The 22,888-nt window shown below is 35.4% G+C and overlaps 1 long non-coding RNA gene across 1 annotated transcript; it reads left to right on the forward strand.

Annotated features, from left to right (window-relative positions):
* Positions 1 to 5,423: 5,423 nt before the first annotated feature.
* LOC149783189 (uncharacterized) lies at positions 5,424 to 15,780 on the forward strand. Its single transcript, XR_016414001.1, has 3 exons — positions 5,424 to 5,553; positions 8,336 to 8,436; positions 15,276 to 15,780. It is a non-coding gene; the product is annotated as an uncharacterized LOC149783189 (long non-coding RNA).
* The last annotated feature ends 7,108 nt before the right edge of the window (positions 15,781 to 22,888 follow it).

Here is a 22,888-nt window from a genome sequence, read left to right on the forward strand (position 1 = left end):
TGTATGTGTAAAATGATATTTACGATTGACCAGTGGTCATGACATATGGTTCACTTAATCCAACGAAAACTGCGGTAGTGTCCTTATCGTGTATCTTAACGTTCTATGCTTTCGAAACTAAACTTCCAACACGAGATTCTATCTTTTATTGACGATCTGAACAGAAAAGCATAACAATTATTAGTGTAGGCAAGTGACTGTTATGTATGTATGTCTTTTGTAATTCCTGGTACATGATTTTATTTAATTTTTGTCATTTGTATTCATCGTTGTAAATTGTACCTAATATCATTAGATTTTACCTACGTGACATGAGCATAAAATTACATAGGATCTATAAATAGGTGTTGATTTTTGTGTTGACAACTACTATTAATTATCTTATTAATACGACTTGATAACAAAATGACGTCTTTGCCTTAATTATTCATTGGCTGATGGGGTTTAGACGATTCCAGAAAAAATGCAATAACTTCTCATAATTTAGGCTTGGTCCCGTGAATAAGCCATGTTGAGGAAAAATGAGTATTACGATCAGTCACGCGGAGTATATTGTGAAATAGGTGTATACGCGGAGTTAACTGAGCAATCAAATATATTCCGATTTTGTTTGGACTAATCATTGGAAAAAGAAAGTGCTCATTATTTGAACGATAATATTATTCTGAACTGTTGTGAATTATTCAAAGGAGTTCTGAACGAAGCCAACCTGACAAAGACACGATTCTTGGATGACCAGTACTTTTCGGGTTTTGAAATTTACACGGAACTTTCCATTTATTTCGGCTTTTACTGAACTTTGTCAGGATTAGTTTGGATTCATGTCATAATGTTGTTCTTTCCTCTCACATTTTCATTTATAGCTTTGAAAATTCAATTATTTGTCAAGTTTGTTACCACGCTTGTACGTTTTGGTTCTTTATTTTGTTTGTGACGAAAACGACGTAGCAGACATTGTGGCTCCTACATGATAAAATTTTTAGATATTATTCAGAGAAATTGAAATGGTATAGAAATTAAATTGTTTTTATTTCGGACATTTTTTCTATTCCTGCTATTTTGATTTTACCAGCAAGCCTTCATCATATCATCTAAGGTGGAGAAATTAATTTTAAATCCTAACCAGAAACGACTGAAGTCCTTGAAATAAGATAAACTGCTCCAACTTGGAAGAAATTGATCTTTCGAATGTAAATCCAAGTTTGTTAGGACAAGTAATTTTGGTTCAATATCTGATAGAAAGAATAATTTCGATAAATGTGCTTTTTGTTTGGCTAGTACGTTTTTATCGGACTTGCAAGTTATGGAATTCAAATGAAAATACAAGAATCAAATGAAGATAAGAATGCATGAGCTTGAAAATCGAGGATACAAAGAGAAGGAGTTGAAATTACAGAGAGATACACGTGCAGGAATAAGAGGCAAAGAGACAAATGCAGGAGAGAGAGAGAGAAATAGAGAGAGAGAGAGAGAAATAGAGAGAGAGAGAGAGAGAGAGAGAGAATTCAAAAGACAAACGAGATCTGCAAAGGAAACTGCATATTCAGAAATACTAAAGAGAAAGACAGAGATAGAGACAATTTTAGAAAGACGAAAGAGATATGCAAATGAAATTGCAAATTCCGAAAGAAGAAAGAGAGATGCAAAATGAAATTGCTAATACAAAAAGAAAAGGAGGAAATGGAATTACAAATTAGATTTAAAGAGTTAGAACTGGAGTGCACAAAGCATCCCAACCACAAAGGTTCACCTTCTGATGTTACCAAATATATTAATTTGGTATGCCCACTTAAAGAAACAATATAAAATTGAGATCAATTTGTTTTCACAGTTTTGAATAAAAATAGCCGAGAATTTAAAATTGCCAAGAGAACGCTCGACTTTGTTATTATAGAGTGCACTTATTGACAACGCTCGTAAAGTTCGCACTTCACTGTCATTAGAAGCAAGTGCTGATTTTACTTTGGTCAAGGAATGTATCTTGATAGATTATGAGCTGGTACCTGAGGCATATCGACAGAGATTACGGAATTGCAAAATAGCCAAACCCATGTTTGGTTTCCTAAGGAGAAAGAGCTACTATTCGACAGGTGTTGTGCACCAAAGTAGATTAATAAAGATAATAATAAATTTGTAGAACTAATATTAGTCGAAGAGTTCAAGAACTGCGTCCATAATGACGTTGAAGTTTACTTTGATGAACACAAACAGATACTTTAGAAGATGTAGCTCGTAGAGCCGACGAATATTTCTTGGTCACAAAGTTTTATTTGTCAGTAAGTACTTCTCTCAGCAGACGGTTCGTAGGAAATCAAATCAGTCTCAAGCGAGTACTTACAAATTTCAGTCTGGTACAGCTAACAAGAATCCAACGTCTAATAAGACTGATCAGAAATCATCATCTCTTCCAATGTGTACTTACTGCAAGGATATAGCGTGTGATATTTTTGATTGCTTTCAGTTAAAAATATTAGCAACAGATGAAAAACAGAGCAGTTCCAATTGGTCGTGTTTTTCGTAGGCCAAGGTCATGCTCACGTATTGGAAACAATACACGTGTGGGGTCAAACAAATCCCAGCCTGATTCCATTTGGAGAGTTGTGAATCATTTGTGTTGAAAGGTTTTATACCACCTATATCACTTAGTGGTGATTCGAGTGCGTATTTAGATGTTAAAGGACACGGAAGCAGGTAGTGAGTGGGTACACTGTTGTGCATATGAGAATATATAAGGAAAAACAGGGGGTTGTTACCTGGGACAGTCTATAGGAATTCAACACGGTGGGACTATCTGGTGCACTAGATAGGAATTGAACTTGGATGGGGTTGTATAGGGACACGTGGAATTAAACAAGGGTGACGTCACGGTACAGGACACTAGGGAAACAATGGCAACAATGTTGCAAGTGGATGACCTCGGTTGGGCTGAACAGTGTGCAATTTTCAAAATGAAATTAAAAATTTATTAAACAAGAAAGAAATTGAGATGAGAGAGGTAAAAAGAAAGTTTGAACATGCGAATAAAAGCAATTATTTAAAACAATTTAGATGCCTCGGCGAGTCTCGAACTTGATACTTCTTGTTTGGCATTGACGCGGGAGGTCGAGGGTCCAATCCCCTGCCGAATCATATCAAAGACTTTCAAAAATGGTACTAACTGCTGACTCGCTTGGAGCTCAGCATTAAGAGGTTAGTGTTAGGACTGGTCGGCCTGGTGTCAGGATAATGTGACTGGATGGGACATCATGCTACATGTATGATGTATGATGCCCTAGTGCTAGACATCACTATAAATGACCACACTGAAATTTTGTTAAGGCTACAATAAAAATCCAAATACAAATCACTTTCCTGGCGTGTGATGGGGATGTATATTGTTGTGTACATTTAATTTAATTATTTGTTTGTTGGTTTCAAAAATTTATTTCATTATATGTTATTGTAATGTAACATTTTATGCAGGACTTGACCTTGTCCAAAACAGAGTTCTTTTCTGCCTGACCTGATTGTTTTTTATTATTTCATTTTATGTAAACAACTACTGGATAGCTAAATTATTTTATATGTGTATGGGTTTAATATCAGGATCATTATTAATAGAAGAAGTAAATAGTGTATTTGGGTCAGGGTTTGTGGGCTTTCCTAAGTGAATTTTATTGTTTTGATTTTTTTAACATCAGGATAATTCTAGAAGGTTATTTTCCATTAGGTAATGTTTGTTCTTTTATAGAAATGTATAGCTTGTGTCTATAAACACTCCTACGCATCTTGTTAGAAAGTAGCGTGTGAAAGTCGATAGCATATTCAAAAACGGTTGATGGAAAAAGTGTCTGTGCTGGATTGTAATCAAAATGTGGATGTTCGATAGTAGGCGTTTGTGCTGAATTGCAATCAGAAAGTGTGTTCTGGATTGCAGAAGTTTGTGTTGGATTGTAATAAAATAAAAGGGTGCTGGATAGTAGGAGAATGTGTTAAATAGTATACAAAAATATTTGATAGGTTTCCCATAGAGCTTTTCGTGGCGCTATATTGCCTTACAATGCTCGCACTCCTTAAATCCACAATCAATACATAAATCAAAACAGTTTAGGGCAATAGTTCCAGCAACATGTTAAATTCCCATAACGGACCAAAGTGCCAGTGCCATGTTAAACCTATACCATTTTTAAGATTAATATTACCATGGGAAGCTACAGTTATTGCCACACTGTAAATTCCCTTAGAGGGCCCATAATGTGGAGGGGGGTCAAGCGTTTCCTTCCATACTACTTACTTATTGTATGGTTAATGCATGCATTACTATCTATCATAGTTCACGTTTAATGCTACTGTTAACATAATTTTACTGTTATATGTACGACACTGTATGTGTCGTCAGGTGATATAATCTTTGTCTAACTATACAAATACTTACTTGTATATTTTCTATGGTTTGTAGTACAAGCCAGATTCGTAAAGTGGTAAACAGTTTTATTTATATGAAATACTACTCGATACCTATTTTAAGTCTATTTCACGTCCTAGTCAGATTACTTACTCTTCACAGCAGTGTTTTGTGGAGTCAGTCTAATCCAGGTAACTACCCATGTGTCCTTATTTATGGAAAAAGATCAATGTAATATCATTAAGTACGATTCAAACTACCTTTACCGAACAGTGACGAGCAGTAGTCATTTATTATCTTTGTATTATTTATATGATAGCATAGGATATATACACTTAAGGTTTCAACCAATTAACGTCTATATTATACCGACCGGAATCGATTGATGGACTTCAACCAGTTCTATTTGTTATAGCTGACATCTTCTCCACTTTGCAGTTTCTCTCTCCCTCTCTCTCTCTCTCTCTCTCTCTCTCTCTCTCTCTCTCTTTATATATATATATATATATATATATATATATATATATATATTGGTGTATATTTTGGTCATTCAAAATAATCCAAACAAAATAGAAAACCTCTTATGTAACGGATCAATATATTCTGACCATAAATGGTACAAACAGAAACCTCTGCCAAAATTAGACTCAACCTCTGCCAAAATTAGACTCAACCTCTGCCAAAATTAGACTCAACCTCAGCCAAAATTAGACTTAACCTTTGCCAAAAGTAGACTTAACGGATGATCTCAGGCTGCTCATAACGATTCTTTCGACATCTTTGCAACATAACCTTTTCATCTATACTTTCATGTTTACAAATGTATGCACTAAACATGAATTCAGATTACACATACAATAGTTATTCGACATAAACCGAAGTCGTATTTAAAAACAACAACGAATGCACGAATAACCACTATTAGCCATATTTTAAACAATAATGGCAGGCTTGCCATGACATAATGATCCCGCAGCCAATCGGAACAGATGGAAAGTTACAAGGTGTTACGATCACAAGAACCGTCTGACTAATGACCCTAGCACAGCGATGTAACTCAGATTTCGCATCGTGATAAACACCAGGCAGATTTCACTACGTGCTACTCTTGAGATCGATTTTACAACAAGATACTGATCTAGTAGATTTCACTACATGATACTCATCAGGTAGGTATCATTACATGATACTCATCAGGTAGATCTCACCACATGATACTCATCAGGTATATATCACTACATGATATTCATCAGGTAGATTTAACTACAAGATACTCATCAGGTAGATATCACTGCATGATAGTCATCAGGTATATATCACTACATGCTAGTCATCATGTAGATTTCACTACAAGATACACAGCAGAAATAGTTCACTATGATACACATCAGCCAAATTTCACTACGTGCTATACTCATCAGGTAGATTTCACTACAAGGTGCACAACAAGTAGAGTTTAATATGATATACATCAGGTAAATTTCACTACGTGGTTTTCATCAGGTCGATTGCGCTACAAGATGCGCATCAGGTAGGGTTCACTATGATATACATCGGGTAGAGTTCACTATATGATACACACCAGGTAGATTTCACTACATGATACTCATAAGGTAAATTTCATTATATGATACACACCGGGTAAATTTCACTACATGATACTCATAAGGTAAATTTCACTATATGATACACACCGGGTAAATTTCACTACATGATACTCATAAGGTAAATTTCACTATATGATACACACCGGGTAAATTTCACTACATGATACTCATAAGGTAAATTTCACTATATGATACACACCGGGTAAATTTCACTACATGATACTCATAAGGTAAATTTCACTATATGATACACACCGGGTAAATTTCGCTACATGATACTCATAAGGTAAATTTCACTATATGATACACACCGGGTAAATTTCGCTACATGATACTCATAAGATAAATTTCACTATATGATACACACCGGGTATATTTCACTACATGATATTCATAAGGTAGATTTCACTACATGATACTCATAAGGTAAATTTCACTATATGGTACACGCCGAGTACAAACTTCACGTTCATCGTCACTTCGATCAGTGCACTAACTCAAACATGGACAACATTTCAGTCAAGGAATGTGAGTTTTCTACATTTTTTTTAACCTGTAAACTAAACACTATAGTATACGCTGTCTCTCTTCTTATCTCATTGTAAAGGTTCAGTTATTTAATATTTTGTTTGTGGGGGTGTATTGTTTCCTTTGTGCTATAGGGATGGAAAATGACCGCAACCGATAATAATTTCTTTGGTCACTGTGTGACCTTCAAAACTAGTAAATTACATGAACATCACTGCATATGCTTAGTCTAGTCATACACCAAGCCCTTCCGAATGTAGGTAACGACCTGCTCTCTGCTTTCCATGCTAGAAAGATTACATTTCTCACACTTCTGACATATCAGCATCATTTTACACAATATACTATGATATGTTTCTTCACCGTCTCCAGCTTGCATTTGACATTTGGATAGAGCCTTGCTATGGTTCAAGTCGTGCTTGGTCGAAAGGACGCAATTTATGTCCGTAAATGGCAAATATTCCACTGCAGTTAATCTATGTTTTGGTTTCCATAGGGCAAGGTTCTTCGAACATTTCTCTTCATTATATATACTCAGCTACTTTCAAATGATGTCAATCGGTGTCCTGTGTGTCGCCAGCTGGACGCTGATGACACGGAAATATAAAAAATCTTGTCACTCAACTGAAGTAATGCTGCCTTTTAAGACGATGATAGGTGCAGTTCCGATGTGAAGTCATGACATGAAAAAACCTGTAGATGAATGCTGATAAAACTGAAGCCATTATGATGACCACAGAAAGACTTACCATTTATGTCAGTTACCTCAAACAATAAGTATCAGCCAAATTAACATTATATTCACACAATCAGTACTAATCCTAACAGTTACTCTTGACAGTGCTCTCTCATTACACCAACATGTTATGAACATATGCAAGGCCGCATGCCTGGAGGTAGGAGACCTTAGCTACATTTCCAATGTAATTTCTGTTGATGCTCCTTGGTACTTTATACACTCGACTATCGTAGATCTCTTCTATCTGCTTCATCTCAATATCTAGTACAAAAGCTTCAAAAAGTTCCAAATATAGCTGTTCAGTCTGCCCTTTGAGCTTAGAGTACAAAGAGCTGAGTATTCCACCTACCTGTTTGTACTCTCCACTGGCTACAGTTTCGCTCCGGAATGAAACGGACCATATGTTCTTTATATTACATTTCGTTGACTGTCTAAACTCCAGATTAGCTATATGGCATCAACCGTGTGTATACCCAATCCCGATACTTAGGATTATCTTGTGACACCTATATTCTCAATATTCCAACTGTCAACACCAAGTTCTATGTTGTCCGATAACTCGCAAAACAGTATGTATTCATCACTTAACACGTTAACGATAGTATCCTTTCCTTGAGTCGTTCCCATGCCACAGAACTTTGCAATTTTGTCTGTGGGTCTGATTTTACTACCAAAAACTCAATGTATACAGCTTAAAGACAAAGAATGTAGAAACATAAAAAATTCATCGATATTGAATATGATATACAGCAAAACCAATCATCGATGCCACTACGGTACCACAACTACTCCAACTGAAGTAATCAAAAAACTCAATAGTCGAATTTCTTCAACTTTATTCCGATGTTTCAAAACCCCGAAGGATTATATTATTTCAGTCCTTTTTGACAGGTCACTCAGATATGTTACCTTGTTAATGCAGCTAGGGCCGAAGTAATTAAGGGTGTGGTTGGATGCCGTGAGTGCGCTGTATCGGGTTTTCACAACTCAAAGTCTTTAAAAAAGGAAATAAAATCGCGCGTGCGTGTGTGTGTGCGTGACTCGCGTTTCATGACCTCGTGTTTGTCTCTCCTCTAGGTATCGATTATACAATTAGTCATCGCCTTCAAGAACAGCGGACCTTTAGCGGACGTTCCTTAAACGACACCAACGGACCACAGATGAATCCTTACCTACAAGTTTGTACATACGTCTATATGTCGTCGAGTAAATATTTCTTTTTAGCAACACTCTGACCAATGAAGATTGTTTTCTTTTAAGTTATATTTTACTCCATTCATTAGAGAATCTCGTTAATCTTGTGTAATTTCATTAAAGGAAGATACACAATTAATTGAAGAATACTTATCACTTATCTTTATCTTATTGATAAGCATTCAGGCTCATTGGGCATAGGTCGTTGTAACAGCCTTGTACCACTGGGCATAGGTCGTTGTAACAACCTTGTACCATTGGGCATAGGTCGTTGTAACAGCCTTGTACCACTGGGCATAGGTCGTTGTAACAGCCTTGTACCATTGGGCATAGGTCGTTGTAACAGCCTTGTACAATTGGGAATCCTAAACGAATGCAATAGCATCCAACGAAGAAGATGGTGTTTGGTGTGTTATATTATGTCAAAAATTGTGTTTTCATCCAAATAACGAATTATACCTGTAAAGGTCACAAACGCCGGTAAATGTCACAATGTTTTAAACGCCATATACCCGTGACATCGGTGACACACGCGATATAGACTCACTATGTTACAATAATAATTAACATTATATGCAAAATGGCTGGTAAATATTAAAATGTGATATTTACCATATACTCGTAACGTTGTGTCGACAGTAAATGGACTCATCTGGGACATTTAATGCGATGTCAATAGTAAATTGACTAATCTGGGACATTTAATGATATGCCAACAGTAAATTGACTAATCTGGGACATTTAATGATATGCCAACAGTAAATTGACTAATCTGGGACATTTAATGATATGCCAACAGCAAATTGACTAATCTGGGACATTTAATGCGATGTCAACAGTAAATGGACTAATCTGGGACATTTAATGCGATGTCAACAGTAAATGGACTAAGCTCGGACATTTAATGATATGCCAATAGTAAATTGACTAATCTGGGACATTTAATGCGATGTCAACAGTAAATGGACTAATCTGGGACATTTAATGATATGCCAACAGTAAATTGACTAATCTGGGACATTTAATGCGATGTCAACAGTAAATGGACTAATCTGGGACATTTAATGCGATGTCAACAGTAAATGGACTAAGCTCGGACATTTAATGATATGCCAATAGTAAATTGACTAATCTGGGACATTTAATGCGATGTCAACAGTAAATGGACTAATCTGGGACATTTAATGATATGCCAACAGTAAATTGACTAATCTGGGACATTTAATGCGATGTCAACAGTAAATGGACTAATCTGGGACATTTAATGCGATGTCAACAGTAAATGGACTAAGCTCGGACATTTAATGATATGCCAATATTAAATTGACTAATCTGGGACATTTAATGCGATGTCAACAGTAAATGGACTAATCTGGGACATTTAATGATATGCCAACAGTAAATTGACTAATCTGGGACATTTAATGCGATGTCAACAGTAAATGGACTAATCTGGGACATTTAATGCGATGTCAACAGTAAATGGACTAAGCTCGGACATTTAATGATATGCCAATAGTAAATTGACTAATCTGGGACATTTAATGCGATGTCAACAGTAAATGGACTAATCTGGGACATTTAATGATATGCCAACAGTAAATAGACTAATTTGGGACATGTGACACGTCCTGTCTGTTTTTCAACTCCAGCTTTCACGTTTAACGCCATAAACCGTGCTCCTCTGTATAAGGGGGGCGGTGTCATCATCCTAGATTTTTTCGATAATGATGCAATCAATCATGTCCTTTCTGCTTCCGTTCTTACTTTGATTTTCTTGCGTGTATCGAATAATGAGCATGTGATTATTGTTTTATTGTATAATATTTCACATGAATGGGTAGTATATATCTGATGCTACTTACCTTCCTACATCAATCAATCCATCTTAATATGTATGTATGTATGTATTTATCTGTCTGCCTGTCTGTCTTTTCATCCATCCGTCTGTTTCTGAATCCCAGTCATTTTCAAAAATTTAGTTAAGTATTGTGGTAAGTATTCGGATGTTTGCCAGGTTCATTTTTACGACTTTATTCACAAAAACGTTTCTTTTCAGAACATGATAAAAACGATAATATATTAGCAATTGCTGTTGAGAGACTTTTTCGCTAGTCTTAAAAGTAGCTGATTGCAAACGCAATAAATACATACCCTATACATATGTAGCGCAATAACTCAGGACAGCATAGACAAATTCAATTATTATCATAATTACAACAGCTTTTCATACCCTTGGAATAAATTCATTACAAAGTTAGCAAAACAACCTATAAATTCCGGTCTTGAGATGTTCAAAACTGTTTTTTTAATACCAAAGAACTGGCGGACAAAAAGGACTACACATTTTGAAAATGTTATCCTTTGGATTCCATGCCCTTTCTTGGCATCATGCGCGACATTTCCAGACGTTTGTGACATTATCTTTGTCGGAGAGCATAAACGAAAATCAAAAGTCACTGACACAATTCCTAGATATGACGTTATGCATACAGGCGATAATAGAATCGTGGTTAAATGTCTGCTTTAGTTCCTTTCTCTCTATACACTGTCACACTTAGAATCATTAAACCTAGCCAAATTATATAACGTGATATGCTCTACTCAACAAAACAAAGCTATGTCACTGTGACCTATATTTCAAGCTTACACTTACTTTTTAATATTTTGTCGTTTAAGTTATTTTTTAAGTCTCTATTCGTGCTTCAATCATAAAGTAAGATGGGTATATTTACCCCTGTTTTCGCTCCACTGAAACAAAGTTTCGAGCTGTAACTCTATTTCGTATGGATTATTAATTTAAAAACCATACATGAGTTAATGTTTATTTATTCTCCACGCGATAGTCATTCCTGGAGAAACACTCCAAGAGTTAGATGACGACAGCATACTACCAGCGTATGGCTTTGGTGACGTGACAAGCAAGGATAAGTCTGTATATTCGTTGAAACCCGGGGTAAGTGACGTGACAAGCAAGGATAAGTCTGTATATTCGTTGAAATTCGGGGTAAGTGACGTGACAAGCAAGGATAAGTCTGTATATTCGTTGAAATTCGGGGTAAGTGACGTGACAAACAAGGATAAGACTGTATATTCGTTGAAATCCCGGGTAAGTGACGTGACAAGCAAGGATAACTCTGTATATTCGTTGAAATCCGAGGTAAGTGATGTGTACAAGCTTTCAACATGAAAAGGACAAATTGGTAAATAGAACGACCCTATCGTATAACCAGTCCTAATAAAGTGATTCAATAAACCTATGTACTAAGATAATAGTAAAGACATAAAATGTTAGCGTTATTCGACATGTCAGTATGCAAAATCAGCAACCTTTTTATTGCAGTGGTTTCATTAGAATTTTTTTAAATGTCCAGTTTCATATCTCAAATGCATGAAGATTGAATGAAATGAAAGGGTATAATAGAGTCCGTATGACGATGAAGAAGGAAAATTAATTAAATTTAGTACCTTTTGCATGGAATGTTTCTACGATAACTCAAAATAAAAACAAATGAGATTTGGCACAAAGATTTAATATTTGTAAATCAGATCCCGATGGACTGTATGAATAGATTGTTATCACTTTTCATCCACCATTAACATGCTTGTTTTTAAATACGCATTGTTAAAATTCTTTTGTTTTATCAAGGCAACACATCAATATGATCTTAATTACAGGGTATGTGCGAGGGGTTTAATGAAATATTGAACGTCTATAACGAAATAACTTCTAAAGTCCAGCTCAGTGGGCCTACTCATTTCTCCCTTTCATAGACAAGGCATTGAAAATTGTTAAAGAGGCAAGAAAGGTAACTCTAATCCATATGTCTCCACAAAACTGCACAACATAGTACTGTTCCTTGCTGTATATTAATGTTTCTGCTTGTGTTTTAAATTGGGATAACCGGGTATTGAAATGTTCCGGGTGCCTGGTGTAGATACCCGGCAGGGAACTATCCGGCCAGGTCTGATTTTACCGGTAGTGTAAAACTTGACCTGATTTGGGTGGCCCTGCCAGATACCCCTCCATCCCTATCTTTAAATGCACTGGTCATGATTATATATATATATATATATATATATATATATATATATATATATATATATATATATATATATATATATATACCTTGGAGCATTGTTTTGAAAGAAATCCATGAAAATACAAAATGCCCCACACTTTAATATAACTGTAAGATGAAAAGCTAACTGCAAGATATTTTAAGAATCATTTGCACCTTGAAATTTGATATTTAGTTTTCAAATTGTTTTCTCATTTTTATGAAAACATATCGCTTGCTTCCTTGCTTACTGTGAGACGATGCTGACAAAATGCGAATGCTGGATATATAGCTGCATCAAAAATACAAAAAAAATGAAAATCCAATTGCAACCAGGCAAGTTAACCTCTTTGTCCTAGTCAACTGATGCACACAATGCTTTGGAAAAAGATTAACTACCACGATGATTACGTCATCGACAACTAATAGTGGTAGAAATGACATTCTTATATTACAGAGCGATTGCGATTTGAATTTTTAGCTTAGTTTCAACACTTTTTCAGTCATATCGCTACGATGTATGCACTGTTGCAGTTTATCGCGATAACTAGAACTCGAGCATCATGCCGCAGATATGTAGCATGATATCCCACCCAATCACATTATCCTGACACCAGGCCGACCAGTCCTAGCACTAACTTCTTAATGCTGAGCGCCTAGCGAGGCAGTTGTTAGTACCATTTTTATAAGTCTTTGGTATCACTCGGCCGGAGTTCTAACCGGCGACCTCCACCATCCAAGATTATACATGGCATGATGCCTATTACACAACCAGCAATTGAAACAATGGAATCATATTATCTTGAAATTTTACAAAGACAAAATTATACTATAAACGCAATATAAATATTACGCTGATGAGCGGTAAATATTTCTCTGTCCTTTATTATACCCATACATAGATTCTGAATAGGAAAATGTAAGAATAAGTGTATACTCATTATGAGAATTCCAGTAGAAATGAAAGTCCGAATTTTAATTCATTATACTCTATCGAAAAGTATTTTATCTGTAGTGGATAGCCGTGGTAGCTCATTTGGTGCAATGTCAGAGTGGTATACCAAGGGTACAGGTTCAAAGGCCGCTACGGCCAGCTCGGGTAGGATGACTCGATGTTTCCTTGGGAACACATTTAGGTCTCACTTTCTAGGCATAGTATGTCGAATAATTTATTAATAGTGTCATTAATACCAACCCTCCAGCAACAACTGTTAATACTACCAAGGCTGGTATTTGACCATATTTTGATAGACAAAATTTTCCCTAGCAGTATTGTCATCAAAAAGACGTCTTGTTACTATGTTTTAATCACCATTAACGTTAAATTTTAAACATTAACTATGTACCTTCGAGTGCAAAAGTGCGACAGCATAAACGAAGCTCTCCCGACGAACAAAATGTTGGCGAATTTTTTTCAGCATCTTTGGAACCAATATTTGCATTAACTTGCAAATGCAAAGCTTATGTAACGAGTACGGTTTTTCCAAAGTTAATCACTTCAACACGTAAACAAATTGTGTATCTTCAGCTTCTTTTCAAGCGATATTATGTTGCCATCAATGGTCTTAAACTAAGTAACAGAAAGAAGTAAATTTAAACAAATTATTGCATTAGGACACAAAGTAAAGTTTTACGAGGAACTTACAGTATTGTGAATTAAATATAAATAGATCCTAATGTTCCATCGCACGTCCAAAATGATAGAGTGTTCCGAATGAATTCCAGTACTGAATGTGCTGAGGTACCAATAGTCTTGAATAGGTTAATGCCCTAACAATCTTGATGTATCACAATGATATAATTCAGAATGTCTTTGTATGAGTTCACAATAGACCCAAAATAGTGCTATAACTCCAACAATAATTTAAATAAATGAATACCCTAAAATTACAAGTGACCACAACTAAAATATATTCTTAAGGCTGATAGCAAAGTTGGAATAACTAATTTTTATTCCCTGAACATTATTTAACAACCGAAGAGAAAACGAAGTGGCCATAATGTATGTCACAAGTTTGCTCGAACAACGTTCTATATTTTCTAAACAATGCAAGATAATGAACTCACATATCAGTAAACGACATATTTATAGCTTGAAAACATGAAAAAATATGAGAATAATCAGATAGGTCAAACGTCTACACTCAGTTACGGCCAAAGGTCAAGCACACAATACATATGAAATGTGCATAACAATTATCATATGCATGTAGTTATTACAAGCTATCTTTCTAACTAGTATATATAGCTATCTTCAGAAACATTTTAAAGGATATAAATCTAAAGATACAAGATTTAAGGCTACGCACGAAAATAGAATACAACAATCGTGGGTGTTTACAAACAGAGTTGTACTAGATTGTCCCTTTATCAGGCAATACCATATCTTTCAGATCTTGCATATAAATGCCTATGTTTAGACAACGTGAATATTTATTAAGCTCTGGCAACAGCCGGAATCAGAAAACACGGATATCGTTTTGTTTTAACTTATGCAATAAGCTGGTATAATACTTTAGTAGCACTCGAACGAATACCGTATGCGTTACCTCACGGGTTACGTTATTCTAATACAAAGATGTTTGTCTTGCTCTTTGCTTTTCTCAGAATATCGACAAACAGGGTTTTCCATTCTACCCTATTGTTATTTTGCCATGGGGTTTAGTGTATTAAGTGTCAGCTAAATTAGTGGTCATAAGCCAGTTGAACAGAATGCTAAACAAGTATCATATTACAGATGATTTACATTTTGTATCTTTTAGTATTACATAGTGGCGATTCTTGCGATGACCAGGTCACCAACAAAAGGATCAACGAAGATTCCATCGCTAAAGTCTCGAATTGGCCGCTATCCATCGTGGTAATAGGGGTTGTAGATGGTCCATGGCACGTCATGAAGGAGTTTGACAACGGTTTACCAGCTTGTGTATTCAATAATTTCAATACGTAGATTTTTAAGAAACTGTTACTGGAGCAAAGAACGCATATGCTGGATTTGTTTTAGCTGCGTTAGTGGAAATTCCAGATTAATTCATTCTGATCAGAGACCATGAGCTTTTGAGGACGAGATGAATTATTGGTGCAGTATTCAAAAGAAAACAAGAGAATTTATAATGAAAATATTTGATATCTTGTCCTATTAATGTTTTGGCTAGAACACTTTACAACAGATTTTGTTTCCTCATTGAAAGAAATTATTAATAAAAATAACAGCATCTTCAGGGTAATATTAACAAACGTACAAAATCTCTGAGCATGGTGAGATGAAAAAAGTGAAACACATTATACGGAATATATATATATATATATATATATATATATATATATATATATATATATATATATATATATAATTATTATATCATTATTATAAATATATATGCACCAAATATTTACTAGGGAGCTTCTTTGAAATTATTTGTCAGCCACCGAAAGGGTCCGAGTTCGAATCCTTCAATCGGACTAGACTGGATCAGCTACTGAAAATTATTACACACACACACACACACACACACACACACACATATATATATATATATATATATATATATATATATATATATATATATATATATATATATATATATATATATATATATATATACATATATATACATATATATATATATATATATATATATATATATATATATATATATATATATATATATATATATGTATGTATGTAAATAGATGCCGACAGATATTAAACAAGATGTGGTGAGAAAGTGAGAAATATACACTTAAAGACAAGTGTTTGCCTCGGCAATCAACAAAATGTATTGCAATATATTTGATATAAGTACTGAGTCGAGGTAATGTAGCTTTCAATTTATACAATTTGTACAACTGTTATGTTTTTGGTCGTCCTAGATTAATTCGCTCACTAAACGGCAATCATCTATCTCGTAAAAAACACAGAATGTCCACTGATATTAACAGCTTCGGTTCTTCACTTTGTTACCTGTTTTTTGTTTTTACATTCTAGATTTAATACACCTATTTTGTTTCATATAAATTGTCACAATGTGTATTGCAAAATATCTAGTAAGTTTGGATCACTTTGTGACATATTGTAGCCGCTTTAGATGCAGTAAACTGACTGAAATGTTACCTATATTTTTACGCTTTCGCGATCAGAGTTAGTCTGCCACATTGTCAAACTAGAAACATAGATTTTAGCGGTGAGATATGGTTTAGTGCACGGTTGTGTCATTTGCCGTTCGAGTTTGAAAATGGCAAAAAATGAAGAAATGCTTAGTCGGTAAAAATGTGTTTTGTTATATTACCGACTCCAGTGAAGACGATAAAATAACAATGCAAAGATATCTTTACATTTTTTATATTCTTTTGACAAATAATCATAATACAATTGTAAAATGAATCAGTATAGTTATTTTATTTCTTCGTTTAACTATCGTCCTAATTCATATCTTAAGAGGCATGGCATGTCCTGATTTTCTTCAGTTTCCTCTGCTTATCTCGCACTTTTGACTGGCTTCACTATAATGGGTTATTAATCCGTTGTTGTTTTTGTCGACACGCTCCTCGTTGCGCTCTTCCTTCATTTCTTTGGGAAATTCTGAAGACTAATGTAACTTTTCTTGATATTGATGAAAGATATATTTACATCAGTATCTATTTTCTCCTGTCTTGGAGTTTCCTTTTCCTTGACATTGTAAGCATTTGGTAGTCTAACCTTCTTTCTCCTGTCACAACAGTTATTTTCACTTTTATCTTGCAAGGAGTTTATCATGGATGTATTGTTGTAAATTATTCCATCATCTTACCCAGGAGTACTTTTTTAGAGAGAGAGAGAGAGAGAGAGACAGACAGACAGACAGACAGACAGACAGACAGAGATGGGGGGGAGGGATTCTGGACATATCACATTTGTTTGATCAGCCTTTGCAAAAAGATCATGTCATTCAAAAGAGCTAGAAACCATGCAATGACGACGTGATTCAAGTTCAAAGTTCCTACACAGAGAACTTCTATATTCAATGCGGACTTACTGGAGTCTGTGCTTGTTCGAGTTGAAACGACATTGTCAGGCTAACACAACGATCGTTTGTGACTCTCTTATTACCAATGCCCGTTTGAAGTCTTTCGTTTGAAATTAAATTTAGCAGGTCTGCCTAAATAACAAAGACAAACTATTTAAATTGCAACAGCTAAAATGATCCAGAGGTAAACAGAGTCGGGCGCAAAAGGAGAACATAACAGAAGTTAAACACGATACAAATTAAAAATACCCCTTACTACCCATAGTTACCTATAACTTCCCTACCAACCTCCTTCAAACGAAAATACAACACCCTTACAACACAAGGCAATGAACCGGAAGAATATGCAAGGGTAGAATATCCTCACACTATTACGCAAGGAGTGACAGTAGAGAAACTGGTAGGAGTTTTCTTTTTACAAATGTATATAATACTTGCAGATTTTCACATAAACATACCGACAGATTTTCACATAAGCATACTTACAGAGTTTAACATAAACATACTGACAGATTTTCACATAAGCATGCTGACAGATTTTCACATAAACATACTGATAGATTTTCACATAAGCATGCTGACAGATTTTCACATAAACATACCGACAGATTTTCACATAAGCATACTTACAGAGTTTAACATAAACATACTGACAGATTTTCACATAAGCATACTGACAGATTTTCACATAAGCATACTGACAGATTTTCACATAAGCATGCTGACAGATTTTCACATAAACATACTGATAGATTTTCACATAAGCATACTGACAGAATTTAACATCAGTATACTGACAGATTTTCACATAAGCATACTGACAGATTTTCACATAAGCATACTGACAGATTTTCACATAAGCATACTTACAGAGTTGCAATGAGATACAAGGTTAAGTTGAAGTTTTAGTTTAGAGAGACATACAGAACGTATTAGACGTTTGCAATTTGTTATATTGTTTTCATTTTTTTGTCGTTCAATATTTAATTTCACTTGCTATAGGATTATTCGTTTTCGTTTGAGAAACATTGGCAGAAAGCGCGCTGTTGTCATAGGCTATAGGAGGCAAATTTGTTTCTTCGCTTTGTTCCAAATTTACGGTTTATGGTTTTTCACCATTGGTTTGATACACTCAGTGACTACTACTACTTGACTTGTTGCTTGATGAAAAACAAATTTGTAAGCCGAAATTGTGTTCCTAAATATCCAATGAAAGTTTTGGTTAAAAATGTTTTTGTCTCAGTAGGTAAAGGACGCTCAGTGAATGTTAAATATGATAATGCGCTGCTGAGACTAGCGTTAATCTGCTACATTGTGAAAATAGTTCAGAATTTGGCGTTTAGATGCGATTTATGGTAAGTCTGTATCATTTCCTGTTCGAGTTTTAACACGGCTACACGTCAGTACATTGAGGCTGTACATCGGAAATGGAGGACTTGTGCATGATAGAAAACAAAACTGGTCTGCAAAATGCGAACTAGTTCCAGTTCCCTGAACATTATATGAACTGAAACAAATGAGGTTTTATTGCAGTGGTGTGCGTTTCAAGTACTCATTTTGTCTGCAATATATTCGTATCTCGTTAACTTCATTTGAAAAATAGGTCAATGCCCGGATGTTAAACTAGGTTGGCGGACAGATGTATGGTTAGTGACAAGTTTGTTTTACAAATCTGGGTTCCATGATTTGTTTATATCACGTCATTCGTTGCTGTATGGCGGATAACCGCTGGTTTTACATCGTATAATTATGCGTATGTAATGTGACCCAGGATCGTTGGGTCTGTTTTTTAAGCAACCAATCTGTCAACCATTCAGTCAATTGTTGGACTTTAAAAGAAACGACATAACGACAAATGAGCCGTTTTTCTCATCGGAAAACCACTGAACCATAAGTTATGTTCATAAAACGTTGATGCCCACTGTGCCACAATTTACGCTTTCTGTGAGCCCTTTTTTTAAAGAATATTTGGGGACATGTAGGGAAACGTTAGGGACATAACAATGTGACGAGCACTTAGACACAGTTTTCTGCTTACAACAGCAATTTTCGGTTTTATGTTCCAGCAATATATTCATAACAAATCTTACCACAACTGAGCCAGGTTTTGCTCGAACGAGGTTGAAAACCATTTTTCTCGTCTCTATACTGAACCATACTAGGTGAATGAAATGGATGAGAAAACTTGGATCTATGACAAGATGGACCTTACCTTTTGCCCTGGAGACTAATGACGATAAGGAAACAACATCCTTTGAACAATCTCTTGCGCCCTTTTTCTCTGTGACATATGTCTGTTTGTGCAGAGGTCATCTCCGTTTGGCTCTACTGGGACGTATGTAGCAAAGTATTTGACAATTAGGGAGGTGTGCTGGCAGCTGTCCTGAAGTTCTCAAAGATGATTTCAAAGACTTCGGTGTCAGTAGGGCAATTTCTTTCTTAATTCTCTGGAAAGTGTTTGAGTCCCCACATTCTGCATTAGCTCCCGTTCTCTGTGAGTATGCGTCATTTCTGTGGAACAGTGCCTGACCTAGAAAGACATGGATATGAAGTTAACTTTGTCTCGCCTCTTCTTGTTGTCTATTCCACCTCAGCAACATTGCTTTGATCGGGAAAAGACTTAAAGTAGGAGGTCGGGGAGTGGTTGGCATAATAAATTAAGCTCGGAACAGGTCAATTTAAGACAAGCCTACTTTACAAGTTCACGATGGTCCAGAACAGGTGACGAACATCCTGAAATCGTAATTGGTACTGCTTTGCTAGGGAACTAGGACAGAAGAAGGACCTATCCGGTAACGGTCATCCGTGCTTCCATTCAGGTATTTGAAAGCAAGAGTGAGGCCAACTATTCCTATACTAGGTTTGCAAGGCTCCTGTTCTTGATCCCGGTATGAATTATCAAGTCAATACGTTAGACGAGACTTGCTATGGAAGAGGAAAAGATCATCAAAGTTCAATAAGGAAAACCTATAGTATGGTCCTGGAATATATAAGTTAATTGTATGAAAACCAGATAGACATGGGTACATGTTTACGGACAAAGGGTATTGAAGTATTTGACACCTTTTTAAAAAAGCGTAGGGTTAAAAATATTAATTGCAGAATCGTGGGTGACTCATATTTCCTTACATCTTTAGTGGAAAATATTTTTTCCATTATACTGGTCTTATTATGTAAGGGGGCTAATTGAGCAGGGATTTTTGTATCAAACTTGTATACTTGGGAGTCAAAAACAAATACTTTAGCATAGATCAAGTTGATGCTGGGTCTTTTATACTATGAGTTTTTTTTATCCAGATATTCAGCGTAGGGTCTGTATACGACACAACGATCTTTAATATTACGTCGTAAGTGATATATACATGGCAGAACGACGGTAGATATCACATAATAAGTATGGTGTATGTTTTACTCTTTCAAGTCACCAGCACAAACACCCAAGAAATAAAACGCTAGCGCTAGTAATATTTTCTCATTTTTACTATTAGTTACACCCAGCACATACAATAGAACAAACGTATGTGTAGCTTCACTGCAGAGAAACGATTCTTTCATCCATGATTATATGATCGTTTTGGAAAGGAGTTTGTTGACCTACCATCTGAGCATGGGACTGTCTTTCTATATGCATGTGTATTATTTGTATTGTATTGGCTAAGTGTTTGCGTACGTTCCGTTTGTTCCATCATTTGTACACAACTAGAATCATGAACCTTGACAAGGGGATGCACCGTAATCAGAAAAGCATCTACCTTTGACACATCTTTGAAATTTAACTCATACATTATTTTCATCTTTATTAGAATCAGACCATACAACAAAAGAAGTTAGCTGTGGCATGCATTGTACATTTACTGGTGTAATTCGTTTGCGCTTTATTGTTCTAATTGTATATATTGCTTGCACATTTTATACCTTGAATTATATAATATTAGAATTGGGAGCCTCTGTGGTATTAATGTACCATAACTGCAAAAGAAAGTAACGATATCCTATATGCTATACTTTACTAGCAAATGCTTTGTATCTTGTGTTTCGATCATGGCTCTAAAGAATTTGTATGCAATATGCTTCACTAAAAACAAAGAAAACCACGTGTGACCACTACTGTAAGAGGTAATGTCAAATATGTTTATTCCAATGCATTTACTAAAGGCGATAAATTGAATAATTGAATAGGTTACCTACCCTCCACATGGTAACAACGCAATGTATATGAGATTCAGTACAGGAATCAAACGATACGGAGACTATCACGGTAATTCATGAACTATGTTTGATACAACAACCATACTGACTGTCACTCTAGGGTTGCTGACTTTAATCAGTAAAATCTGGATTGTACGAATAAAAACATATCAGATTTCGAAGTAATACAATGATTTAAAAAAGACAATACAATCGAAAACCGTGCCAAAGGCATGCACCATGATAACTGCTACACCAAAAGCATGTCACGTAGACACATCTCTGCGTTTCCTCGAATCCTTGCACAAGATCTGCATTGACATTATACGATATATTTAAGTGGTTTTGCTTCATGTCTTGTATCACTTGTCGTGTAGACAACATTTCATTTTTACCTTCATTTTAATCGGATTCTAATTTCTTGATAATGCTGATTGTTTACGTTGGCTGATGTAGGATGTTAAGAGTTTCATATTTGGGGGTGGGGGATTGTCATCACTAATTCCTTTCTATTTCTCAATTATTACAAATTACAAACGATCGAAGACGTCTGGAATCAAAAAAGCTTTGCACATACCAACACGGTGACGACAAAAATCGTGTTCCATTGAAACTGAGTTTGATTCATATTTGTTTCGTATGGCTTTTTTCTTGTAAACCTTTACACGAGCAATTCCTTGTTTATTCTCCAGGCGATAGTTGTTCTCGAAGAAACACCCCAGCAGCTAGATGACGGCGGTATAATAACAGCGTACGGCTTTAGTGGTATGAATAAAAGGGATAAGTCTGTTTCTCCGCTGAAAGCCGAGGTAAGTTGGTAACTAGAGAGTTTATTGTGGCTGTTGCCAATAAATCTGTTGAATATTGATATACACTCAGGCTTTCAAAAGGACACGAGAGATGCAAAATCAGAACCCTAATTTTATTATGGTTTCTCATTGATTGTTTTCAACACACATATTTACATAGCTTATATGCATTATGTTTAAATAAAATAAAATGGTCAAATCAAATATTCCATATGACCTTAAGATAGAACAAAAAGAATATCGAACGACGATGGCAAGAGAAATAAAAGCAAGGAAAGGTAACGAAAACGACAAGTGGTGCAGAAATATGACCTTTACAAACACATCACAGAGCACTCTATTAAGAGATTGTTATCACTTCTCACCCTCCAT

Source organism: Sinohyriopsis cumingii, chromosome 14 (assembly GCF_028554795.1).
Source record: "Sinohyriopsis cumingii isolate HCF-2022 chromosome 14, ASM2855479v2, whole genome shotgun sequence".
In the NCBI taxonomy this organism is placed as follows: Eukaryota; Metazoa; Mollusca; class Bivalvia; order Unionida; family Unionidae; genus Sinohyriopsis; species Sinohyriopsis cumingii.